This window comes from Temnothorax longispinosus, chromosome 11, assembly GCF_030848805.1.
Source record: "Temnothorax longispinosus isolate EJ_2023e chromosome 11, Tlon_JGU_v1, whole genome shotgun sequence".
Lineage (NCBI taxonomy): Eukaryota > Metazoa > Arthropoda > Insecta > Hymenoptera > Formicidae > Temnothorax > Temnothorax longispinosus.
The window spans coordinates 9,162,544-9,175,905 of NC_092368.1; the positions used below are offsets into that span (position 1 = coordinate 9,162,544).

At 41.5% G+C, this 13,362-nt stretch overlaps 1 protein-coding gene across 1 annotated transcript in view; it reads right to left on the reverse strand.

Annotated features, from left to right (window-relative positions):
- LOC139822203 (uncharacterized) overlaps positions 1-13,362 on the reverse strand; it is a 283,165-nt gene that overhangs the window by 186,269 nt on the left and 83,534 nt on the right. The window lies entirely within an intron of this gene.

Below are 13,362 nucleotides of genomic sequence, written 5' to 3' on the forward strand. Positions count from 1 at the left end.
TTCTTAGCTGGATCGCCGTCACTCTGGAGGATTTCATCGATGGAGGGTTTCGGGCGGCCGACAGGTAAGTAGGTTCGGTATGGATGAAAGTCTTTTCAGGTTCGTAGCCGCCGGATGGTTTCGCAATAAATGTCACACGTAAGTTTTACGAAAATAGGTAGAATATAATTTATTTCTCTTTTTTCAGTTACATGGACGTTATAATTAGCGGGATTACGCTGACCGCTGAGCGGGATCGTTCTCGCTTTATGAGATCGCTTGCCGTTCGCGAGTTCCATTCCGTTAAGATACTACGCGAGAAGTTAGGAAGACGAGTCTGTGTGAGTGTTGGCTCTTGATGCGACCGCTCGCATCGAGTCCCGAGAGACGAATCCACGATCGCTGGGCTCGCTTGCCCTGCCTCGCTGTCGCTGGGCTATCCCCACTACGCGCCCTGATCATTCTTCCAGGCCTTTCGCACGCAGCTGTGTCAACAGCTTCATTGTTCCGGCTCGCACATGGCAAACACCTGTGTGTTTTCGCACAACTCGCCGCATTCCGCTCGCTCGCTTTTGAATAGCCACATTGTTCTCGGCCGCACATCTGCCGTACACTTGTGGCTAACTCGCGTTTACATTTCCGCGTTCCGATCCTCGTCTTCGCACTTCGCGTATTCGAGAAAGCATATTTACGCTTCGCGCTATTCAAGGGCGACATTCTCCTCGCCGTAGTTTCTAGATGATTCGAGATGCTTTCGCGATAGAAGCTCTATGCTCAGACTTACAACATAATGTCGTTTCCGCGTATCCGCGTCCCGAATCGTTTGATATTCGGCAAGCCGATATCCCGTGATGCTGACAATAAGCTTGCTTAGTGGCAAGCATGTTTCGCTTTCTCGCCCCGATCTGACGTTACCGCGTTCCGACTCGCACGAGACTCGGCAGGACGAGTCTCTGTCGACTTTGCAACGCGTATGCTTAGCATTAAGCGGTTTCCGCTTTTCCGCCCCGATTTGGCGTTACCGCGCTCCGACTCGCTCGAGACTCGGTAGGACGAGTCTTAGTCGACTCTCCTTCACGCTTGCTTAGCGGTGAGCGGTTTTCGCTTTGCGTCACCGAATTTATCTCGCTGCACTCCGATACGCTTGAAACTCGGTCGGACTAGTCTCCGTGGACTCTACAACGCGTTTGCTTAACGGTGAGCGGTTTCCGCTTCTATTCGCCGAGTTTGCCTCGCCGCACTCCGCTATGCTTGAATCTCGGTCGAACGAGTCTCCGTGGACCCCACAACACGTTTGCTTAGCGGTAAGCGGTTTCCGTTTCGCGTCACCGAGTTTACTTCGCCGTACTCCGATACGCTCGAGATTAGGCAAAACGTTTTATCCGCGATCACTCGTCATCCCCACGAACAGGTATCCCGTTCGGACGATCGGTTCGCCGATTTTTTGTTCTCGCGCTGCCGCGCGAGCGCATTTCGCTTCGCGTCGTTCCGTCGCCGCGGTCTCGGAGTCTCGCGTTTCGCTTGTTTGACCCATACAAGGAAAGGAGCTTATGTCTGTATAAATCTATTAATCTTGATGCGCGTTTTCTTTATCCCGTCGCATCGTAATTGATATAAAGCTCATCTAATTAACCTTCGTTGGTTCTAATCGGCCCGCTGGCCTCGCGCTTCCCTCCTGCTAGCATCGCCTGGGCTCGCCGCTGCTGCTGCATCGCCGCATCTGGCCGATGGCTCCTCAGCTGTTGGCTCGGCTGCCGCTTGGCTGGTTGTCGGTTGGTGCAGCCCAGCGGACGGCTGCAACCTAACCTAACAGCTACTCATCTGTCACTCTACTGTATGTACATACTTGTACGCGCAACTCACATAATAAAGCAATTATAAAGTGAAAAAAATGGATCATATCATCCCAGAAACCGATAGTGACAACGAACTCACGCCTCCAGAAATAGTAGAAAGTGCCAAAACCGTAGTGCAAAATTTATTGCCACTAAAATCAAAAGAAAAATATATGATAACTTACAACAAATTTATGCAGTGAAAAGCTGAAAAAAAACGAAATCTATGTCTGAACATACACTATTGGCATATTTCAAGAAGCTGTCAAAATCTCAAAAGCCATCTACTATGTGGGGAATTTACTCGATGCTGAAAGCCACCATCAAAATCAACAATGATATTGACATCTATAAATATGACACACTCATTGCGTTTCTTAAAAGACAGGCTAAAGGATTTCAATCAAAAAAATCAAACATTTTAACACCAGAGCAAATTAAAAATTTATAGATGAAGCTCCCGATAACACATACTTAGCTACAAAGGTAAATATCAAATATAAAATAAAAATAAATTATCGCATAATAACTCAATCATTAAATATAATTAGAAATATACAAATAAATAATAAAAACTTTACACATTATATACACGCATACTCAACTTTATACATTACTTACATGTATATACTTAACTATTTACAGCTAGCTACCATCTTTGGAATATGTGGCGCATGTAGAAGAGAGGAACTGACTACAATAAATATCCAAGATATTGAAGACAAGCAATCTATATTGCTAATTAAAATTCCAATAACAAAAAATTATAAACCCAGAAGCTTTGTAGTCACCGAAGAATTCTACAGTGTATATAAAAAATATATATCTCTCAGGCCAAAGAACATTCAAACTTTAAGATTCTTCTTGAATGACCAAAAAGGAAAATGCACCCACCAACCAATAAGAATAAATAAATTTGGCAGAATGCCAGCCATCATCGCAAAGTATCTCAACCTATCAGATCCTGATTCTTACACTGGTCACACCTTTCGTCGCACTTCTGCCACGCTCTTAGCAGACTCTGGAGCAGATATCTTAACACTAAAACGCCACGGTGACTGGAAATCCAACACAGTAGCGGAAGGATACATAGAAGACTCCTTCAACAACAAAAAGAAGATTTGTAATTAAATCACAATCACAATAGTAAATAACAATTCTGTAAACCTACAAACATCAGAAACAAGTATCGACATCTACAATGTGCAATAATAACAAAGAAAACCAAGAAATAAACTTTAAAACTAACAACAGTCAACTAAATATCAACAAATTAAATGAAATATTGTCAACATATAAAGCCAAAAATATTACAATAAATATAAACAACTATGCTAATCTGACAATTAAAATACTACCAAATAACAAATAATTTTTCAATCTTATTCTTTTATTCTTTCATTCTTTTATTATCGATGTACGATCTCAAGATTAATTGTGGCAGATTAGTATCATCACAATATTCTTAGTTAATATAATTACATTTTTTTATTTATAAGTATTACTTATCATATATAATCTAGATTTAATACCTGCGTTTTTTCAGTGCAATAAAATTAATTTAATAGTCTATTTTTTATTTCTACTTCTAAAAATGCATATATTAAAAACAATGACATTCTTTATAACAGATGTGTGATTGTAAAATGTTATTATTTTTAGTTTATAATTTTACACAAATAATTTATAATTTCTATAAGTGTTCGGGATTCCCGCAATCTATTGTTGTAAAAACTTGCATCTAACCGTTACATATACTGCGATCTACGCTTTCTTTGCTTCTCGCGCAAAATTAGCTATAAGTTCGGAAACGCCGGAAGGAGCCGATCCGAGCCGAAAAGCGAGCGCGCGTCAGCACCCCCACGCGGCCCGCCCGAGAGCCGGCCTCCCTTCGAACGAACCTGCCGCGCCGGGGTATATAAGCCGGCGCTCCGACAGGAGCCGGCACTTCGTCTTTTCTTCAGCTTTCCGCTGCCTTCGACGAAGCCGAACCTATCCAATACCCCAGGGAACACGCAAAACGAGGTCCGGTGTTCCGAGCCTCTACTGAGAGTTCTCAGAGTGTTCCCGAACTCCATCCAACTTACTCCCGACGGCCATGGTTCAGCGAGGTCGAGCGTACTCAGCCTCGTAACGAGGGTTCTCGTAGCCATCGCCCCGGGCGTCCGCACTTCCCCACCATACCGATCGCGTCTCCGCCCGCGTGCAAATGCAATACAACGGACCGCGCCGAGGAGTATAGAGTAGGAGAAAAGCCGCGTTCCGCGTCCTGTACCGAGTGTGCACCGCCATAAATTATCGCGTCAGTCAAAACGTGTAATCAACCGCGTTTCGGTAAAACCGCACTTTATGTAAAACCGCGCTTCAAAACTACAAGTCACAGCGCGCCGAGTGCATTCGCACTAATTTGTCTGTACATCTCGCGTTTCGTCAGTTTTGTTATTGTATCAAATAAAGTTTGTATATATGATAAGTCAATTGCTGTCTTTTGGGCCTTCCACTCAACTTCTTAACCGGCGATCGAGTCCGCGTTCAGCTGAACCCCCGGTCGTCTTATAGTTGAAAGGCTGAGCGGAGCCGTTCGTGATATCTCGCGTTCTCGCGGAACGGATTCGGCGATTCGTTCGGCGCGTTTGTTGCGCGCCCGAACATAAAATTGGTCCTTCGAGCCGGATCGAGATATTCAGTGCAGCCCTTCAGCCGTTAACATGACGGCCGTGCCGGAAGTCTCAGCCACCATCAACGACCTCCTGGCTCAACAGCAGGTGTTGATGCACTCCATCACTCGAGCGCTCGATAACTTCAAAAAACTCGGAAGGAATAACTATACCGTTGCAAAGGTCCGAGCGCGAATCGCCAGCTCCAAAGAAGTCTGGACGCAATGCCTTCGCGTGCACTCGGCCCTCTTGCAAGTTATTCCGGAGGCGAAAAGGAGCACGTTCGACTACTTTCAAAACGAACTGTTCGATCAGGCCGAGGACATCCACTTGACGACGTTGGATTACATGGCCGAGTGTCTGGAGGCACTCGCGCCGACGCCGCCGCCCCTGACAGCGAACCAGGCTCCGGGCGCCGCGTGCGGTCATGGGCCGCCTGCCTCCTCATTCTCACTGGCGCATCTGCCGCCCATCAACATTCCGCCGTTCTCAGGGAAATATGAAGAATGGGAGACGTTCCGCGATCGCTTTACGTCCCTTATTATAAAAAATCCCGACCTTTCTGCATTTGCGCGAATGCATTTTCTCTCATCAAGCCTTGCCGGGCGGGCGCTTGAATCTATTCGAAGCATCCCAGTAACCGCGGATAACTTTGAACTTGCGTGGAAGGCCCTTGAGTCGAGGTACGAAAATAAGCGCCGATTAGTCGAGATGCATGTGTCCGCGTTATACAATTTGCCGAGCGTTTCCCGCGAATCAGCGAGCGAACTCAGCGAGCTTCGGGATAAAGCAAATCGCGCAATCACGTCGCTGAAAAATTTAGATCGATCCGAATCCGACATTCTCAGCGACATGCTTATATATAGCGTCACGCAAAGGCTTGATCCCGCCACTCGGAAAGCGTGGAAACTAAAGGGGGGATGACGCGCAAATCCCAACATTCAGCGAACTCGATCGATTCCTTGATTCTCGTGCTCGCGCGCTCGAAGAATTGCATCCCGCGAATGTAGACAAACAAGCTCGCGCGCAGAAGGCGACCAGCGCTACAGCATCGGGAGCTTCTTCAATTTCGTGTCCGCTTTGTAAAGCATCTCACTTTCTACACAAATGTCAAGTCTTTCTGAAGAAGAATCCAAGTCAACGATTGAAAGCAGTAAAAAAGGCAAATCGCTGTGTAAATTAAATTGTACATTAAATTGCCTAAGCGACAAACACGCCGTACAGTTATGTCAAAGCAAATATTCGTGCCGAACATGTCGCAAAAGGCATCATTCGATGTTGCACGTCGACTCGGACACTTCTACCACGAAAGATACTTCTACCGCGAAAGATACTCCTGCCGCGGAAAATACTTCTGTCGCGACCGCATCGATCCACGATGCCGCGCCCATCACGACATTATTCTCGAGCGCGAAAGTGTCGTCGATGCCTCCCGTGTTGCTCGCGACGGCAAGGGTAAGAGTCGGGTTCCCGTCCGAATCTCCGAACGGTCGTACTCGCGTCGTTCGAGCGCTTCTCGATCAAGGATCGGAGATGACCTTTATTACCGAACGATTGAGGCAAGGCTTAAGACTGCGTCGCGTTAGAATGCCCGTCTCGATCTCCGCTATCGGAGGCGTCGACGCCGGAACATGTCGATACGCGGCCGAAATTCAGATCTCGCCGATCGGCCAAACTTCTCTCGCGTTCAAGACTACTGCGTCCGTCATGACAAGTTTAACGAAATACTCTCCGTCGCCCGTAACGTCGCCCGTCCAATGGAGCCATGTAGCCGATCTCGCGCTCGCGGATCCGGACCCTACGAACTCGGACCCCATTGACATACTTATCGGTGCCGATCTGTACGGCAATTTGCTGCTCGACGGCATTCGAAAGGGCTCCCGCGGTCAACCCCTCGCGCAGAATACCGTTCTCGGTTGGGTGCTGTCCGGCCCCGCGGCTGACCCACAAGCGCGTCTTCGAACAGTCACGGCTCAGCACTGTTCTAATACCCCGTCTCTCGACGAGGAACTCCGACGCTTCTGGGAAATCAAAGAAATCCCTCGCGCCATTCCACTGAGTCCAGAGGAGCAACAGTGCGAAGATCACTTCCTCGCCACTCATTGGCGCCGCTCCGACAGACGATACGTGATTCGCTTTCCTTTCAAAACCGGCCCCCCAATCGAGATCGGTAATTTTTATCACTCAGCCGAGCGACAGTTGAGAGGTCTTGAACGCAGGTTAAACGCCGATGAGAGAGTAGCGACGGAATACCGCGCCTTTATTGAGGAATACGAGCGACTCGGGCATATGAAGCGTGTACCGCACGACGCAGACACGTCATCTCAATACGTTTACATTCCGCATCACCCCGTGATTCGCGAAAGTAGCACCACCACTCGGTTACGGGTCGTTTTTAATGCGTCGAATCCGACGAGCAACGGCACGTCGCTGAATGACCACTTGCTAACCGGGCAAAAGTTGCAGACCGACTTAGCTGCAATTCTACTAAGATGGATGCTACCTCGATACGTGTACTCCGCCGACATTACAAAAATGTATCGTCAAATCGAAATTGATCCTCGTGACGTCAACTATCAGCGAATCCTATGGTTTGATCGCGAATCTGGAACCATCATCGCGTTCATTCTGTTAGTCCTAACGTACGGAACGGTTAACGCTCCTCATGATGCGCTTCGCGTTCTGGAACAACTAGTTCGGGACGAGGGAGGCTCATTTCCGTTGGCGGTTCCGGTGATTCGAAAGGGCCGGTATATAGACAACTTTCTCTTCGGAGCGGACGACATACTGCTACTTCGTCAGACGCGCGATCAAGTATGCGCGTTACTGAGTCGGGGGAGGTTCGAATTACGTAAGTGGGCGAGCAACTCTCCGCAACTTCTGGCCGACATTGACGTCGAAAATCACGGATTAACGTGTTCGAAAATATTGCAAGCCGATGAGCAACTGAACGTGCTCAGAATAAGCTGGAAGCCTGCCCTCGACGTGTTCCAATTCGACGTTTCGCTCCCTCCTTCCATTCCAAAGACCAAAAGATCCATTCTATTCTTGGTAGCGAAAATCTTTGACCCGCTAGGGTGGGTCACGCCCGTGACAATAAACGCAAAGATCTTTCTGCAACAACTCTGGCAGGCGAAAGTGGAATGGGACGAAGCCATCGCGGACGACCTTCTCGCGCAGTGGAAGACGACTCACGCATCCCTGGCAGTGTTGCGCTTAGATAACTTAAAATAATCTAGATACAGATTAGATAAAACGTATGCGCATGTATCTTAGATAAGATAAAGATAATTCCGGTTTGAGTATATCTAGATAAAAGATGAATTAGTTAAGTGTTTTATCTAGATACTTTTAAGATAATATTAAAAACTATTTAGGATATATAAAAATAATATACTCGAGAAAAAGTTTTTACATGTATTTTTTCTTAGAAAAAATAACGATATTTTGAAGACTAATAATTTTGTGATTTTATTCATAAAAATATTATTAAAACTAAGAAAAAGTTTAATTGTAAAAATAATATTTTTTACAATTAAACTTTCTCTTAGTTAGGCTGCCTAACTTAGGCATATAAAAGAGTTCAATTTATTTTATTTATATCGGGTGAATACTTTATAAGTTATTTTTATATCAAGTATTTTATATCAAGATATATCAGCTCGCTGATAGCTGAAGACTTATTACCTAATTTTTATGATATCTTAATAATCTATAATATGTAAAAATATTAGAAGAAAAAAACGAAGTCATTTCTTAAAAACTTAAAAAAGTAGTGTTATATATAGAGATAGGTTAATAGAGGTTTACAATAGTTATATATAATATATAATATATATATATATATATATATATACAATAAAATTATAAGTTTTTGTTTTTTAAAAATAATAGTTTTTCAAATGTACTGTTGGATAAACGATTTCTTCGAGGTAGAAATATCTGTTGCCCGCAACTGAAAAGGCGCTCCACTGCCGCGGAAGATGGTAATGTTGTGTTATACTTCAAAAAAATGTTTTTTACATTAGGATAATGATTGAGAGAATTTAAATCTTTGGTTTTAGATTCTAAATATGACAGCGCCTTAATGTTACTACTAAGTATTGGCTGCACCGAACAACGCATTCCCTTTTTTTTGTCGAAATCATTAAAAAAATCGTCCTCTCCACTACTACTAGATGTTGATTTGTTTACAACAAGAGAACTATTTTTTGCATGAAAAGTATCTACTTCTTTCAAAAATAATTCTTTACATGTCTCCATGTGACATTCTGGTACCCAATTTAACTTAAAGCAAGGTAAACTGATAGCAGATATAATATATATTTTACTATCAGGAGAGTCGAAATCATAAATATGTTTAAATCGCTTCTTTAAAACTACTATCATTCCATCTACCAATGGCTTGCAATATGACAAATGAGTAAAATTTGAAAGCTTTTGTTTCAATATAATAATTGTAGGCGCTATCATTCCTAAAAAACACATTTTTTCTCCTTGCAGAATATCAAGGCTAGTTGCTAACGGACACATAATCATGACAAATTCTTCTAAAAATTCAATTTCATGCAATTTTAATTTTTGGAGCTTAAGTTGTTCAAATAGTATAATGAGTTTAGTTTTACGAGTTAGGAGTTTTTGTATCGCATCGAATTGCGAATTCCATCGTGTAATGACTGGTACAGGAAATTTACAACCGCATTCCTTAAAGCATATGTCAGATGCTAGAGTACTACGACTCAATAGGTTCCATAAAGCACTTACTTTTGCAAACGCAGAACGATAAACTTTTTTAAGAGCAGCATTACCAGGATTATCTAATATTTTTTTGCAATCCGTTGTAGCAATAAGGTTTAAGGTATGACTACTACAAGTTAATTGTGGAGGTAAAATAATTTCATCACCTAATTCATCAGTAAGAGCATTGTCATGATCATGAATGTCATTATTTGGTGAAATTTCGTTAATCTCAATATCTGAATCTGATTCTTCTATATCATTTAAAATATCTTCATTTTCTTCTACATTAAGTTGAATTCGATCAGAGCTTTCAAATCTTGTAACACCAAAACATCTGAAAACTTTGCCAAAATTTGAGGCATTATCGGTTACTATGTGAGTAACTTTAGCTACATCTAAAGCGAATTCTTTCAATATGTGATGCATCAATAAAGCAATATTGTCATAAGTATGGTTATATAAAATTCTCTTACAGGCCAAAGTATATGATTTTCTTTCTAAAGTTTCTGAAATAAAATGAATCGTTATTCCTAAATAACTTTTGTTTCTACATGACCAAATGTCAGAAGTTAAACATACATAATTTTGTTTTTCCAATAATGCTTTTTAGTCTACATTTTTTTTCTTTATACAATTTGTTAATTTCAGTGGACAATGCACTTTTACCAGGCAGAATGTTTTTAGATGTATTATTTGCTATTCCACAAATTAAATTTTTAAACGCCGGTTTATAAACAGTGTTGAGAGGACGCATTTCTTCAATTATATAACTTAAAATTAAATTGTGTATCTGTAAGAGAAAAAAAACATTATTTTGAAAGAGTTTTTAATGCTTCATTGTTAGTGCATTAAATGTTATATATTATTAAATTATACAAACCTGTTTCACCGAAACGAAATTGTTCCTTGCAAACGGTACTGTGCTTTGCATCTTTTGTTGCTCTTTCTTATTTTTCCAATCTTTTTAATTTAATCTTTTGCGTTAAATGAAGATGTATTTTCTAAATCAAAAACCAATAAAAAAAGGAATTTAACATAAAACATTATTCTTTTAAATTCTAATAAATATTTAAATAAATTTAAAAAATTTATGTAAACATTAAAATATTATAAATAAAAAGTGATAAAATAAAAAAGATATGTAACTTACATTATAATGACTGAAAAAATTTCCAGTAGATGTTTTAGAACCGCTGATCGTTTTAGGGCAATTCTTACATTGAGCTATTATTCGTGAGTCCGTGCTCTTACTTGTAATTTCGTAAAATTCTCCTCTTAAAATAAATGGTAGAGAGGTTGAGGATAATTTGGATGTACTAGGAATACTAGGATCAGTAGTATCAGTAGTATCCGTGTCATCATTTGTATTATTATTATCGACATCGTCATTATCGATGTCGTCGACGTCGATCTCCATAGTCTCCAGAGAACTTGAGAAGCTTAAAATTGAATCTTTGTTTTCTGTTCAACCAAAAGTAATTATACTAATTATTTATTATACTATTATTAATATTAATAGTAATATTCTCTTAATAAAAATGTATACTAAAAAAAATGCTTGCTGGAACACTGGAAGACTTCACAAAATATGTTTTCAGTCATTCAGTGTAGCCTGTGTGGCAGTATCGTAGAGCGTAAAGCAGGTGTTATTTTCACTTGTACGGTTTTCGTGGGTGTGGGAGCTGTCAGATTGAGAAACAAATAAAAAGGAAACAATTATTACAAATGCAATAAATCAATAATATCCATTAACGGTACCGATTAACTCACAGACTGACACAGACTTATAATATATAGGCTACGGTCAACATGACGCTACAAATGCTTCGAAGCATTCTTCTTCTCTTTTCTTTCAACGAAGAAAGAAGGAGAAGAAGAACGCTCCAAAGCATTTGTAGCGTCACGTTGACCGTAGCCATAGACTGGCCCCTGCCGTAAGGGTAAGACTCCATAGACGCGGAAACGCCATGCGGCAGAGTGCGTTGACCAATCACAAATTTTGATTTTGCCGCAGGCGACTTGCGGCAGCCTTCTGATTGGTCAACGCACTCTACCGCACGGCGTTTCCGCGTCTATGGAGTCTTAGCATAAGAGGCAGCGTGGCAACATTAACATATACGGTGCAGACGGAACCTTTCTAGTAGATATGTCTCTTTCTTCTGAGAGAGAGAAAGAGAGAGAGAGAGAGAGAGAGAGAGAGAGAGAGAGAGAGAGAGAGAGAACGCCAGAAGAAAGAGACAGATCTACTTCATCTACTAGAAAGGTTATGTCTGCACCGTACATTCGTAACATCTCTTACGGTTACGGCAATATAATTTTAATTAATATAGATAAATAGATAATAGTTATAATTTATAATACATACAATTGCATCCATGAGACCGTGAATCCGTGTGATTTTTTGGTATTGATGACTTCGACACTTTGACACTTTGTCAAATCGATCAATGCGATTATATATGCACAAACTCTAAACTTGTGCTGCACGTATTGATGTATTACTGGTATTACGAGTTTCCGAGTTTTGGCTGGAGATTGTGGTTAGATCGGACGAAAACTCGTCTGTTTCGCGTAAATTTCCCTCCACGGAACGTCTGTTTACGTTAGAGACTCTTTACTAGAGACTAGCCATTCGAGGATTCCGCGTGATTGGTGCACGTGACTTGGACCCAAAAATGACAGCGCCAATAAGGAACGCTGCTCACCGAGCGTGAACGGGCATAAAAATTAGATTGAAATACGCTTGCACTCTGAATGTATAATGCTATCGCCGATGAATGATGTATAAATAATGATGGAAATATATATGAATATAGTGATGTATAAATGTATGTCCTGAAAAATGTTTCATAAGTGAAATAATATCGTTAAGGTATTCCTTTCATGACACCAAAGTCTTAAGAATTAACTGATTTTTTGGTACAAGAGTGTTGTATTCGTATTTGATTGTATCGGTCGTGTTTTCTCTTATTATTTAAAATTAATTAATGGCTTAGAACCGGCCTAGCTTACCTACTGTAACGGAAGTGAAACTTCTTTGGTACGGTAGTAAGTTCGATTGTGCGACACAAAAAGTGTAACGAAAATTTGACCAATCGGCGTACGGCGTTGGCGAGACGGTACTTCTTCTGGCACGGTAGTAAGTTTGATTATGCGACACGGAAAGTGTAACGAAAATTCGACCAATAGGCGTACGAAATGAAACTTCTTTGGTACGGTAGTAAGTTCGATTGTGCGACACGGAAAGTGTAACGAAAATTCGACCAATAGGCGTACGAAATGAAACTTCTTTGGTACGGTAGTAAGTTCGATTGTGCGACACGGAAAGTGTAACGAAAATTCGACCAATAGGCGTACGAAATGAAACTTCTTTGGTACGGTAGTAAGTTCGATTGTGCGACACGGAAAGTGTAACGAAAATTCGACCAATAGGCGTACGAAATGAAACTTCTTTGGTACGGTAGTAAGTTCGATTGTGCGACACGGAAAGTGTAACGAAAATTTGACCAATAGGCGTACGGCGTTGGCGAGACGGTTCTTCTTCTGGCACGGTAGTAAGTTTGATTATGCGACACGAAAAGTGTAACGAAAATTCGACCAATATATAAGCGTACGAAATGAAACTTCTTTGGTACGGTAGTAAGTTCGATTGTGCGACACGAAAAAACGTCACGAAATAGTGTCACGAAAATTCGACCAACATGCGTACAAAGTAAAACTCCTTTTGGATCGGTAAGTAAATTCGATTTTGCGACTCGAAATTAAACGCGTCACGAAAATTCGATCAGGCGTACGGCATTGGCGAAACGGATATAGTGAAAACTGCGTGTAACACTATATTTTCGAGTTGCGGGCGGCTTGGAGTGACTAATTCCGTTGCATTGTTTTTGTATTAATTTCAGAAAAGTTATGGCAAAGCTTTGCCTTCAGAAGTTTCACTTCTAACGCGCGTGGCGACCACAAGCATGATTTTTTTTTACACAGAAATATTGTCACTAAAAAATTAGATGAAGATAGTTTGTAATCATACAAAGATATACTGTTTAGTTAATGTACACATCTTTTTAATTCACATATCTCTCATTTACTACCGATCATCATTTCATAATGATGCATTTGCAACGAAATAGATACGTCAGCAACATTCGAAA